The following is a 14265-nucleotide window of genomic DNA, read 5'->3' as shown; positions in this document are numbered from 1 at the left end:
AGAGGCAGTTACAATAAACTGGTGTCAATGTCGTATGTTAAGGCGGCTTTTTGTTTCTGCAGTTATATTTTTGAATAAAAGCAATTGTGTTATTCTTGTGAAAACATTTCTTTGCTATTTGGACTTCAGTCTTCATACATTATATAGTTTATGCCTACATTTTGACATCTACTACTAGAATATAGAAAAACGTTTCTGTTTTAACAATGTGTTGACACAGATTACTGTAGAAACGGAACAGACATGAAATGCGTGTGTTCCAAACAACGATCTATTATTTCCACTCTAAAACTCCACTTCACTCCCAGATACTCAATCAAGGCATGAGCTGAGAGAAGTTCGTGCACGTTCTAAATTGGTGGGGGGACGGAATAGCCGGCTGCTCCAAGCTTCTCTTTATCAGCACATTTAGAAGACAAAGGGCGCTGGCGGAGAGGTGTGAAGGGATTTAAGAAGTGATTTAAGGTGGGACGGAATTACGAGTTTTTTCGTAGGCTCTGGTAATTCTAGTGTTAAAGTGATGTTTCTCTTTACAGTTTGCATGGATAGATATACTGTCATTTAACACATTGCAGTGCCACATCCAAACTAAGGTTGTGTTCAAGAAAAGAAAAATAATACTATGAGATGAAATAGACCCATAAAGTTTTCTACAGGTAACATATGAGTCAGCTTTAGTACTTATCAGTAAAAAAGCAAGACTATGGAGGACAGAAAAGATAAGGACAAAAGAAAGGCGTTATCAGTGGGTATGTTAGAAAGTACAAAGTAATGAGAAAGATTTCATAAAAATAAAATACTGTATGATTTTCCAATATAAAGTTTTTTATGGTTTTGTGGTATTTGTTGTTATGCTGGGGAAAGTATGTTGATTTGTTAGTTTAAAGTAATTTGTCATTTTATCTGAAGACTGAGTTCTGGTGTCCCTACACCCCTTCATTAATTTTTAAAGAGTTGTTTTGAATGCCAACAAACAGAAAGGAGGATAATGACTGACCTCATGCCAGTCCACATACGTCTTAACCTTAAAAGGGTACTGTAATGCCATTTATTTCAACTTGCAACAATGTGTGGCTTCTTTCCAGTCAAGTTGCTTTTTGTACCTTTGCCAACCCTCTTTACCATCTTACTTTATGTAGAGAGCCAGGCACCCCCATCATCTGTGGGATCACATGCCCTCCAGTGTTGTTCATTTCAATTACATTAAAAGTTTCACTTCTAGGGCATCATCTGAAGTGGCTTGCTATACTGTCTCTTGCATTGCAGTGCATAGTGACTCTACATTGCAGGTTTCTCCCTCACTCAAGTCCTGCTAGACCTTCCTTTTGCTTAGTAATACTCCAGTGTTATCTAAATTGTAGATGTAACCAATCTGTATGTTTCTGGAGTTATAGGAGCACTTAAGCCTCAGAACTTCCATCCATTATTTTATGGATTTGCTTAGTCTAAGAAGCCAGAACATATCCCAGCAACATCAGGCACAAGACATGACGTAAGTCACATGGAGGGCCATTTCATTATGGGCATACTTATTTATTCACTCACTCAATCAATAATACTGGTCACTAACATCTCCATTGGAATGCTGGGGTACATGGAGGAAGATCATACAGAAATGGAAAGAATATGCAAGTTGCATGTAGAAAGCTATAGGGTTTCACTTTGAACCTAGCATCCTGGAACTGTGCAGCAGATGCTATAACCAACTTGGACCTTTCTGCCAAGTTTTAACATACCTGTACGTAAAAGACCTCAACTCAACTTAGTGTAATTTGTAACTTTAACTTTTGTTATTTGTATTGGTTATAACCGCAAGGGGGTGTCACTGAGCCCCAAACCACAGACACAGTAATGCCCAACATGATTCTGAGTTTAAATAAAAGATATTTACTGTATTCTCCACCACATCTTTTCAATAAACACCCATGCATAGATCAATAAGCAATTCATGATTCTAACAATTTCTTACTCCTAACTTCCTCCAAGAGTGTTGCCTGCTGACTCTAACTCCCTGATGGAAACCTGGGAGATCTTTCCCTAACAGCACCCAGGGACCCCGACAGGGTTGCACTTCTGTAATCCAATTCTATTCAGTAAGAAGTTTAACCTCCTCCATGTAGGCTGTCTCTTCATCATTGGTAATCAGCGCCACTGCTGCTCTGTCATCATTAAAGTGAATAAAAGTGTTTATAACATGTTTCCCAACACAACAGTCAAGAAAAAAAAGGTTCATAGTCAAAGCGTACAATCCTGGCCCCTTGGGTTGTGAGACTGTTAGATGTCTCTCTTTGTTCCGCAAACCTGATAGTCTGAAGACTACCAGTAAGGAAAATCTGAATCCATTTGCCAAGAGTGGTGTTTAATCCAAAGGTCCTTTATAGCACTACTACCTTCATGACATAATGATGTTGAATTTTTCTTTCAACAAAGTGAACTAGTAAATTGCAAAAATATGTTAAATGTTATTTTTGCACTGAACATGAAAGAAAGTTAAAGACACAACGTTTCAGCTATAAAGACTTCATTAGATGTGCATCTGAAAAGGAAAGACCTAACAGGTAACAAAAATAGGAGGGAACAAAGCCAGGGCAGATGAAAGGAAAAAAAGATGAGAAAAAGCTGCTATTAGAGAAGATGAAGGGTGAGATCAAAAAGTTAGTGAGTCATTAAGACCTTGAGAAATTGTGATCCAAGGCTGAGAAAGAGCTTAGCTTCTTCTTCTTCTTTTTCTTTGGTAAGGATCTTTAAAACCCTGTGGAAGAACACAAACAAAATAAGAAAAACAAATTAATGACACATTTCTTTTTTTTTAATACTGAACTTAATTTGTTCCACATAAATACATTACATTCATTTCCTGCTTATCCAGGGCAGGGTCACAGAAAAAATCACTTAATATGATGTTCAAACATAAGATTCAGTAAAACAGCATTTAATGGTAAAAAGTCTTTTCAATCAAAAGTAAAAACAATCTCATATTTGAATGAATCAATTAAAATATGTAATACATATTAAAATATGCAATCATAAACAACACTAAAATTAACAACACAGACATGCACAAGAGGAACTACAGTTCTGACACAGAAGCAGCCGAGCACACCCCTCCGTCCTACCTTTCAACTATTACCCAGTGCTCCAACTTACCCCCTTGTCTCTCCGGACATGCTAAAACTAGATGAAGCATCTCAGTTTTTGTTGCCATGCTGGGGAATAAATGCCCAAGTTGCCTCCATCTACTGACATTCAGTGGCTCCTTGAAAACAACCTCTTTGCACAGAAACTTGGGACTACTTAGGCTTTCTTCCATTCTGTCCTCTTTTTAAATACAATTAATTCTTGTTATCCACGGGGGTTATATTTCTAAAAAATCTGGCAGAAAAGGAAATCAGAGATACTGAAGCTTTCATTCAATGGGAAAAAATGGGGTTAGGTTTAGCAGATCCTGTTCACCATACTCTTTTGCTATCCATTATCTATACTAATAAAAGGCAAAGCCCTCACTCACACTCACTCACTCACTCACTCACTCACTCACTCACTGACTCATCACTAATTCTCCAACTTCCCGTGTGGGTGGAAGGCTGAAATTTGGCAGGTTCATTCCTTACAGCTTCCTTACAAAAGTTGGGCAGGTTTTATATCGAAATTCTACGCGTAATGGTCATAACTGGAAGCAGTTTTTCCCCATTTACTGTAATGGAGATGAGCTTCAACGCCGTGGGGGCGGAGTTTCGTGTGACACGCCTCCCACGTAATCACGCAGTACATAGAAAACCAGGAAGACCTCAAAAAGCGCTGAAGAAAACATGCATTATATAATTGAGAAGGCAGTGAAACAATAAGAAGCGAGCGAGTGACATATACAACCATATTGATGAGTTCTGCTACTTCGGAAACAAAGTACGGTGTAAACCTACACTTTAAATTAAGTTCATAGACAGGCTGCGCTGGCGCTTGTAATTTAGTGCCTGCCCATATAAGGCCGTCCGTCAGCGGCAATCCAATAGCAAACTGCCACTAAATATTCACGGGTTAAGGACTGTGCTTATGCAGAGGAAGATGAGATGGTCAGGGTGGTGTTTGACACAAACTCAGCGAAACTGCGAGAGAAAGTTTTAAGTGCCAGGACTAAGGTAACATTAAATACAGCCACGGACATAGCACCAGATGGCACCAGCACAGCTGGGAACCTTCGATGCATGTACACCGAGCGGCTCACGTGAACTGACGCAGTGCACAGATAAAAGGCAACAGTTCCAAAGAGCGCTGAACAAAAACTGAATTACACAATTGAAAAGGCAGCAAAAATATGAAGCGTCTCATACATACAAGCATATTCATAAATCCAACTACTGCGGAAACAAAGCACACGTTGGAAAAGTCAATGTCCCGCTAAAGGAAGACAGTGTAAAAACCCGTGCATGCAGTGTGTCAGGTCTCAGATAAAGAAGAAGACGAGCTGTTTATTGATGCAGTAAGAAACGAATCGATGAATGAAACCTGTCATCTTTACAACGATTGACAAACACGGAATGTAACTTGAACACAACACATCCTACAAATACGAACCTGATTGAAAGAAATAATGATAATCAAATCCTTGATGACAGCAACACCCAGTAACACTCACAAAACAAATACTGTATATTGACAGTCATGTTACGTTATTTTTAAAATGTTCCCTTTTCTTTTTCTACCTTTTTAACACACTACTCTCAGATACGCTGGTATATATATATATATATATATATATATATATATATATATATATATATATATATATATATATATATATATATATATGTATATATATATAACCCGATCTACATACTCGAATAATGGATACTTTATTCGCCATCAGTGATTGTTTTGGTAAAGCCATACTCAGTGTATTCATTAGATGAACGGTAAAAAAGTAAGGGCAAGGGGAGGATGACTTATTGAGGCATGCAGGCTGTAGTGCGCCAACTCTATCTGAATTGCGCGATCACATTTGAAAAAAATATATCTTTTCAAGTTCTATTTAGTCCATATGTGTCAAACTCAAGGGTCGCGGGCCACATCCGCCCGGCGTAATTATATCCGCCCGCAGATCATTTTATATACTGTATTATTGTTATTAAAGCCCGGTATATGAAGCGCTGGTAACACAATAAACTACAGATCCCATAATGCAGCGCTTCAGCTGCCTTGCCGAACAGTTACGCGTTAATCAAGTCTACCTTAAGATGCTGCAAGTTATTGCGGCTAGCTCACACGATGCTGAAGAGAAAAGTTGATTCTGAAAATAGAGCCTTTAAAACCGATGGGAGGCTGAGTATATGTTTACTGAACCCGTGTGTCTCATTTGTGGAGCTAATGTGGCTGTAATTACAGAATTTAATCTAAGACGGCACTATAAAACAAAACATCAGGGTAACCTGAAAGACCTGAATGCAAAGCAGAAGATACAGAAAGCAGAAGAATTAAATAAGAATCTGACACTTCAGCGGACGTTTTACCGTGCACAATCACAAAGTGATTTCAATTGAGGCTGCTTTTATGGGAGACACAACCACTTGCCCCACTTTCCCTATTACCAAGTAATGTTAAACCAAGTCGTCACTACGGTGTTCCCAAATACGCACTTTGCTGATAAACTGAGCGCACTGAGTTTGCACGGCGCTTTGGTGACTTTGAAGAACAAAAAAAGTCCGTCTACATGCGGCTCGAACCTTGTGCATGTTTGGTAGCACATATCTGTGTGAGAAGCTCTTCTCAGTGATAAAGACTAACAAAACAGCACACAGGAGTCGCCTCACTGATGAGCACCTGCAATCCATCCTGAGAATCTCCACAACACAGAACCTCACAGCAAACAGAAACGAACCTGTGGCCAAAAAGATGCCAGGTGTCCAGCTCTAAAATGACATATGAGCAAAGACAACTGAATGATTTGATTTGTTATTGCTGAAAGGAACACATTTTATTTATATTTCCAGGTTTTGTTATGCAGCATGTTCATATTTGAATTTGTATAATTTTGACAGGATATATTTTTATGGAGAGCAAAATCTTTTGGGATATTTAAAATCTAAGTTTATTTTTTATAAAATATAAAATTACATAAGAGTAAAGAAATTTGAATGTTTGTTCTTTTAATGTTTACTTTATTTCTAACTTGTATAATTTAGACAGGATATATTTTTATGGAGAGCAAAATATTATAAGTTGTTTAAGGTTTGAGTTGATTTATTCAGGAATAATATTCCTGTCTGTTTTTACCATTCCTACCAAAGATATTTCTGTCGACTAAATAAAAATTCCTTCTATTTAAAATTTAAATAGAACTTGAACAAATACAATAGTTCATAATATCCACGCAGACTTGCACGTAAGAGCGGGTGTCATCCGTTTTAACAAACAGCGTATTGCACTGATACGAAATAGCTGTGTGTGTATATATGTAGATATGTATGTATATGTATATATATGTTTATATATGTGTGTGTGTATGTATATATATATATGTATGTATATATGTGTATATGTATAGATATGTATATATATATGTTTGTGTGTGTGTGTAAATATATATATATATATATGACAACAACACTCATCACTCACAACAGTGACAAAACAATTACATTGACAATCATGTTACATTATTTTCAAAATGTTTCCTTTTCTTTTCATTGCTTTCTAAAACACACTACTTCTCCGCTGCGAAGCGCGGGTATTTTGCTAGTAATAAACATATACTGTAATTTCTGAAATTAACAAAGTTAATTACAATGCTTTTGTACTTTGGCAATACACTTTTATTAGCAGTATGCCATTGTTGAAATGTATTATTATTATTATTATTTGTCTGATACCTTCATCCAAGGCTGCTTATAACATCTAAGAGGTAAAACTGGTTACATTTCTTTTCTTTTTCCCATTGGAGCACAGGCAGTTGGAGTGACTTGCTCATAGTCACATAGTCTCAGAAGTGGGATTTGAACAAACAGCCTCAAGGTTTGAAGTCCAAAGCATGCCACACTGCCTGTCAGAAACTTTAATACACTTATCTGATAAACAAGGTAAAATACTGAGAACATATACTGTAGAATATTGTCTAAATATGGAGACTTGTTAATATCGTGAGAACAAAACTACAGCCTCCCTTGGTGGAGCTTGTGATGCTTCACAGTAGGCCTCTCAGAATTTTCTTTCTACAGCGCGAGGCCAGGAATTGCCACGAGTAGACTGCGGATGTTGCGTTATGGGTTACACTTTGATAGAAGCAGATAAGCAAATCTGCAAGAACAGAATCTGCAGATGACAAGCATTTACTGCATCTGTAGTTGTACTCACCTAAGTTATCTCAGCCAACTTTAATATTGATGAAGCTCTAGCTTTTCTCCTAGCATAAAGACTAACTGAGGTTCTACTATTCTTTTTTGCAGATTTCAAATTTGCTCTCAGTTATTTGTTAACTTTGTAATTTGTAATCATGCACCCATTAAGAATTATGGCCTGCTAATGTAAAAGTTAACTTAGATAAAGGCATCTGCTAAATGAACAAAATTTTTCATTTACTTATTCATCATACATTGTTGCCTCTTCTTGTTGTGCATAGTCTTTACAAACAGAAAAGAATGCAACACTTGAAAAAAATACAACACAGTTGTAGCAAGCTGGAACCAAAAACAGATATGTGTTTATTCATTAGTTTTCTTATATACAGCAGAGTACCATTGCATATGTTAAGTGCTAAGAGTCATTGGATTTAATGCTTTTTTCTACACTCAATACATTTACAGAAGTCTTTTTTTCAATTACTATTTTACTTCCAATTTGAACACCAAATATTTGAAGAGAATGAAGAAGGAATTATGCTGTTAGTTCATACTAATCCCTTTTAAAATCACCCTTTGTAGTTTTTATATGTTACTGGGACACTTCAGTGTTCCACTGCCAAGTTTAATAAACAGATAAGGAGTTTCCAGCTGGCAGCTATCCTAAGCAAAAAGAGTGACCTGAAAAGAGACGAGTCAATAAATAAGATTTTTATCAGATGACTCACAGACATCTGAGGAACCAGCATCTTGTGGTAAATGAGCTTTTGCCACTTGAATGTTGCTGCTGATCATGTGAGTCAACGTCTACAAGAAAGTAAAAGGCGATTACCCATGAAAGCTTGTATCAGTAAAATAGTCGCTTTTCGAGAGAATCCATTTCATTCTCTAATACATAATGATGGGATATTTTTAGAAACTGCACGTCAACCTGTGGCAGCAGGTGATGATAAGATGACTAGCTGGAAACACCTGCTGATGCTGAAAACTGTCAGGGTAAAGCAAGTGTCTAGAGTCGAGCCAATAGACAGCAAAGAAAAATTCAAAAAGAAATTCGCCAGTCCCCTAGCATATCTGACAGAATTTGGTAGAGCTAACCTCAAGTAAGTAGACAGACACCAAACTCCTTTTCCATTAGCAATAGTTACTGTGAAATTGTAAACAAACCACTGATTAAGTACCTACAGTACGGAGACAAATATTAAATTTAAGACATAAACAGTACTAGGGTGTTGTACCGTGTTAACCATTATGAATGTAGTGAAAAGTCAAGCAAAATTACAGCTTTTATTGGCTAACTAAAAAGATTAATTGCCTGAAGAAGGGGCCTGAGTTGCCTCAAAAGCTTGTATATTGTAATCTTTTTAGTTAACCAATAAAAGGTGTCATTTTGCTTGACTTTCCAGACATCAACAGTAAATTTTCGATGGTCTTAAACCCACTGAATTCAATTTAGGGTGGCTTGGTGCAGCAGGCTATCCTGGCAGCATCCATTACAAGACAGGAACAAGGCCAAAACAGGAATATAGTCCATCCAATGGCCCCCATTCACTTACACTTGGGCCAGTTTACAGTTGCTAGTTCATCTGACATGCATGTAGTTTGGGATAAGACAGGGACATCTACACAGAAATGGGGAGAACTGCAAACTCCACATGGATTAACAGGGAGGCCTGGAATTTGTTGAGATCAGGTAAAACAATGCAGGAACCAAAACTGGGCAGAACACCAGTCCAATGCGTATTTCTGAAACGTGGCAGGAAACCAAAGTACCTGGAGAAAAACCAACATAGACATGGAAGAACATGCAATCTTCATAAACACTGTTTTGGTTAGGAAAGGAACACCATCTGATGGAAGTATGAGGTGATGTCAATAACTACATCATTACTGAGCAACTATTAAAAATCTGAAAACAAAATAACGCATTCATCGTTATATACTGTATATACTAGCCATGTGCGCCCAACGTGTTAAAGTTGCCTGTGAAGGGCTCCCTGTTTAAACGCGGCTGCCAGTCGTGAACTGGGCCCTTCGTCGCACAGCATTATGATTTTTTATAAGGGAAACAAAATTACAAAAGAAAACCCTTGGATATTGATTCGATAGGAACGGCCTACTCGGAATTACTGTCCGAATCGTAATTATGTGGTGGTGTGGGAGCATTTCTGCTTCTATCCGTTCACAGTCCATCTTGTTTTCACGACACTGTCGTTTCCTCTCACGATCTCTTCTCGACCTTTCTCCAATCTCGCAGGTTGCTTTGTGGCAATCCAAAGAGTAAGGCAATATACATGGAGCAATGGTTATAAAAGGGGGACACATAGGTATCCAGGCTCTTTAAAGCATAAATAGGGATCACATCACTGACATGTCAGCAAGCCACGGTACAACTGTGAGACGCGCAGCACTCGCCGGCTACAACGTAACAATAATTTCCGGAACATGCTGTTACGTTGTCATTCATTTTACCCACTGTCTTTCTTTCATTCATATGTTACGTAGGCACATATCTTTTATCTTCGGCAATCTCATTCTCTAAGCAGGCCTCAGGAGCTAACCAGCGTAACACTCTCCACCACCCTTTTAGTTATTCCGGCACATTGTTGACATTCGTAAGTAACAACAACATACTTAACTGAAAGATGGTCTACGCATGCGTGGAATTCGTGGACAAACAAAGATCAAGATCTAAATGAAGATCTCTTTAGTTAATATAAAGCACAACAATTTGTTTAGTTTGTATGTTTGTGTTTTGAGGTGTGACTGGCATACTACAGTCTTCAGTAGTATAAGCCTGGAGGAGATTCTTAATGCAATGCCTATGTTTTAGCTGTCTCTCTACTGCCATCTAGCGCTTCTTCTTCTAATTAATTCGCAGACAAACAAAGATCAAGATCCAAATGAAGATTATATATAGAGATGCTCATTAAATGTCATGTATGTCTAGAACTGGTCTACTCATGGCTGTCATAATGCCCATTATATTTTGTAGATTTTATTGTTTGGAACTCATTTGAAAATCATTTGAATTTATTTCATTTTTCTGCTTTATTATTTTTGAGATGCAAATGTCATTAAACCTGTGATATAACTGTAAATTCTGAATAACATTCGCCGCATGCAAATCACGATTATTTTTCAGTTTGATATAAAAATACAGCCTCTGATATAGTTACTGTAGTTTTGATCCTAAGTAGGCCAAATGCTAGGTTCATTTACAGTAGGTGTTGATCTATCTTTGATTTTGACATTGATATTTGGTTTGCCCCTGTGCTTTAGTTGGTTATCATATTTTTCGTTTTCCTAATTTGACATTGGCAATAATTCTGGTGCATGTAAATATTTCTTGGTGCTTTGTCACTCACAATAAATCTAAAGACTTTGTCTCATCACAAAGACTGAATGTTACTGTACCTAACACTCATCTTTTGTCTTGTGCCTGGTGAGTTCATATGGCATCTTCACATGGCTTTTCAGAACTGAGCTAGATCAAGCTTAGTATGTCATCTGGCCACCAGTTTCAGATCCTAAGTGTTGTATTATTGGTCTCATCAAATTATGATCCCTGTAATTATCTGGAAGGGTTTCCAGCTAAGTGTGATGCAGATGGGATGAGAATTAGCACCTTCAAATCTGAACTCTGATCATCTCCCAGAACAGAGTGGCTTGTCGCCTTCTGGTAAGGGGTGAGTAGCTACCCTACATTAGTTGGAGGAATCTGAGTACCTTTAGGTAATGAGTGAGGGGAAGAAGGTTACTGTAAGATTGACCAATGCAGTGGTCAACAGTTTTTACTAACTGAATATGGTGGTGAGGCTATGCAATATTTTTGATTTACATTTCAGGGTTCTTTCTCTGTCATAAGGTGATGAGATCAATATTATAGGAGGACCTTGGACCAGTTCACTTTCTTCTCTGAATCAAGAGGAGACACTTAAAATTCTTAGGACATGTAGTAAGGGTGCCCCCTTGACTTCTTCAATGGGATGTGTACAAATAAATAGTTGGCTGCAGTAGCCAAAGGTAAATGAGCAGACAACAAAGTACATGGGAGCAGCATCATAGTGTAAGGTCAGTTCTAATAAGACATCTCCTTCCGGTTGGCCATCCAGCTTTATAGCACTGGTCTGGAAAGGGTGGGACTAGGTGTCCTTACTGGTGGTTACTCCGGAGTGGTATATCTTATTTCAGTCTAGTCTTGAATTTAATCCCCAGGTGCACATTCATGACAATGGTCATACTCAGTAATTATGGTGCCAGAGAGTAATAACATTTTTCCTGTTGATAAGCACATGCAAAAAAGGCATTTACATTACTTTGTATACATGACAATAATGACCCTATGAGCCTATAAACTGAATTGCTTTTCTCTGCATGCTTCAAAACCCACCCCTGCAAAACGTTTTTTAAATTTTTTAGCTTCACACAATGATTTACCTCATTTAGCAGTTCAGTTTTAATAAGCAGTTCAACAGATTGACCGCAAGGTGTCATTGTTGTCAGTTATTTCTATTAAGAGCTCCCATTCCCTAATCATCTATGGCACAGATACACAATCCTTGGTCTCAAGTCTTTAGGCTTTCTTGCATCTACTTTCTTAATTATGAACCAATGGTTTAGGTTTATGGAACATGCTATTTAATTATATATTGCTCAAAATAATTTAAGGAACACTTTGAAAACACATCAGATCTCAAAAAAATCATGCTGGATATCTCTACTGATATAGACTGGGTAATGTGTTAGGAATGAAAGGATGCCACATCGTTTTATGGAAATGAAAATTATGAACATACAGAGGGCTGAATTCAAAGACACCCCGAAAATCAAAGTGAAAAAATGCTGAAATTTCATTGCAGCAATTCAAAATCATACTAAATAGTTTCTATGACCCCCACGTGCTTGTTTGCATGCCTCACAGTGTTGGACAATAATGGATGGTGCCTGGGAGATCTCCTCCCAGATCTGGACCAGAGCGTCACTGAGCTCCTGGACTGTCTGAGGTGCAACCTGGTGGCACTGGAAGGACTGAAACATAATGTCCCAGAGGTGCTCTACGGGATTTAGTTCAGGCAAGTGTGGGGCCAGTCAATGGTATCAATTCCTTCATCCTTCAGGAACTGCCTGCATACTCTCAGCACATGAGGCAGGGCATTGTTATGAATCAGGAGGAACCCAGGACCCACTGCACCAGCATAGGGTGCATAGGGTCTGACATCCCGATACCTAATGGCAGTCAAGGTGCCGTTGTCTAGCCTTTAGAGGTCTGTGAGTCCCTCCATGGATATGCCTCCCTAGACCATCACTGACCCACCACCAAACCATTCATGCTAAACGATGTTACAGTCTGTTTCTGATTGTTTGGTCACAGACATTTACACCATTGGCCTGCTGGAGGTCATTTTGTGGAGCTCTGACAGTGCTCATCCTGTTCCTCCTTGCCCAAAGGAGCAGATACCGGTCCTGCTGATGGATTAAGGACCTTCTACAGCCCTGTCCAGCTCTACTATAGTACCTGGGAGACACAACAAACCTTCTGGCAATGGCACGTATTGATGTGCCATACTGGAGAAGCTGGACTACCTGTGCAACCTCTGTAGGGTCCAGGTATTGCCTCATGGTACCAGTAGGGACACTGACCGTAGTCAAATGCAAAACTAGTGAAAAAACAGATGAGGGGGGAAAAATGTCAGTGGCCTCCACCTGTTAAACCATTCCTGTTTGGGGTCATCTCATTGTTGCTCCTCTAGTGCCCCTGTTGTTAATTTCATTAACACCAAAACAGCTGAAACTGATGAACAACCCCCTCTGCTACTTAACTAACCAGATCAATAGCCCAGAAGTTTCACTGACTTGATGCTATACTTGGATCAAAAAGTGTTCCTTGAATATTTTTGAGCCATACATATTAATAAATATAATTAATATAATGTATTTTCATAAGATATGCTATTAAAAGCAACTAATAATGAAAACATATAGGTGAAAATGGCACCAGGTTGGACGATTCGCTAGTATTTTCCTTTCTATTTCAAATTCATAGTTAATTGCTGTCTGTTTAATAAAAAGAAACCATAAAGAATTTAAAATTCTTGACAAGCAAGTGAATTGCAAAGGAGGAAAAAAGCCAGAAAGAGACATTCTTGTGCACTAACATGATGCCAGGAGTAACATTTTTCTGAATTTTAAAGAAAAGTGAAAGTTCCCTATTACTACCCTAAGATACAGCACATAAACCTTAGTTGTGGCTTTACCCACATATTTTTGTTTTGTATGTTGGGATTATAAAATGAAACAATAGGTAAAGGGTACATCCATGGTAAAAAAAAAAAAAAAATAGTAGTGTATTGCTGTTTAAACCTGAAGGTACAAAGCCAAAAAATTGTTAATTTATGAATTAATTCTTATATTGTACCTTTCACAGTGAGTTTGATCACAAAGGGTTTCACTGAAAAAACGAGAATGCAATATAAATCATGCAAAGGCAGAAAAGTTCATAATTCAAATACAGGCAAATTATGAGATGAAGCTTCAAGTTATACAATACAAATAATGAAGTGAAGGTAGACATCACTCTGAAGTAGTCGAACATGTTTATTGATGCCAAAAACATGCAAATCAAAGATGAAAACTTTGGAAAAATCTCTTTTGAGTTGTATTTTATATAGATTATTTCTAAATTGACAGAAATACATAGTATCTCTTGCAATGTGCATGTTTTGTGGGTTCTTTTATGAACCAGCAAGACCATCTGTTTAGGACATTCTGTATAGAGCAAGTGTTGCCTTAGAAAGGCAAACATAATTATTAAATAACTTCAGACATCCTATGCAGTCACCCAGGATCTTCCTTCCTGATACTAACACCACTTGCACCACCAGATTCAGAGACAGCTTGCAGCTATCAGGTCATAAGGATACTCAACATTTGCTCA

This window comes from Polypterus senegalus, chromosome 16 (assembly GCF_016835505.1).
Source record: "Polypterus senegalus isolate Bchr_013 chromosome 16, ASM1683550v1, whole genome shotgun sequence".
NCBI lineage: Eukaryota > Metazoa > Chordata > Cladistia > Polypteriformes > Polypteridae > Polypterus > Polypterus senegalus.
Note: the sequence above shows the minus strand (reverse complement) of the source record.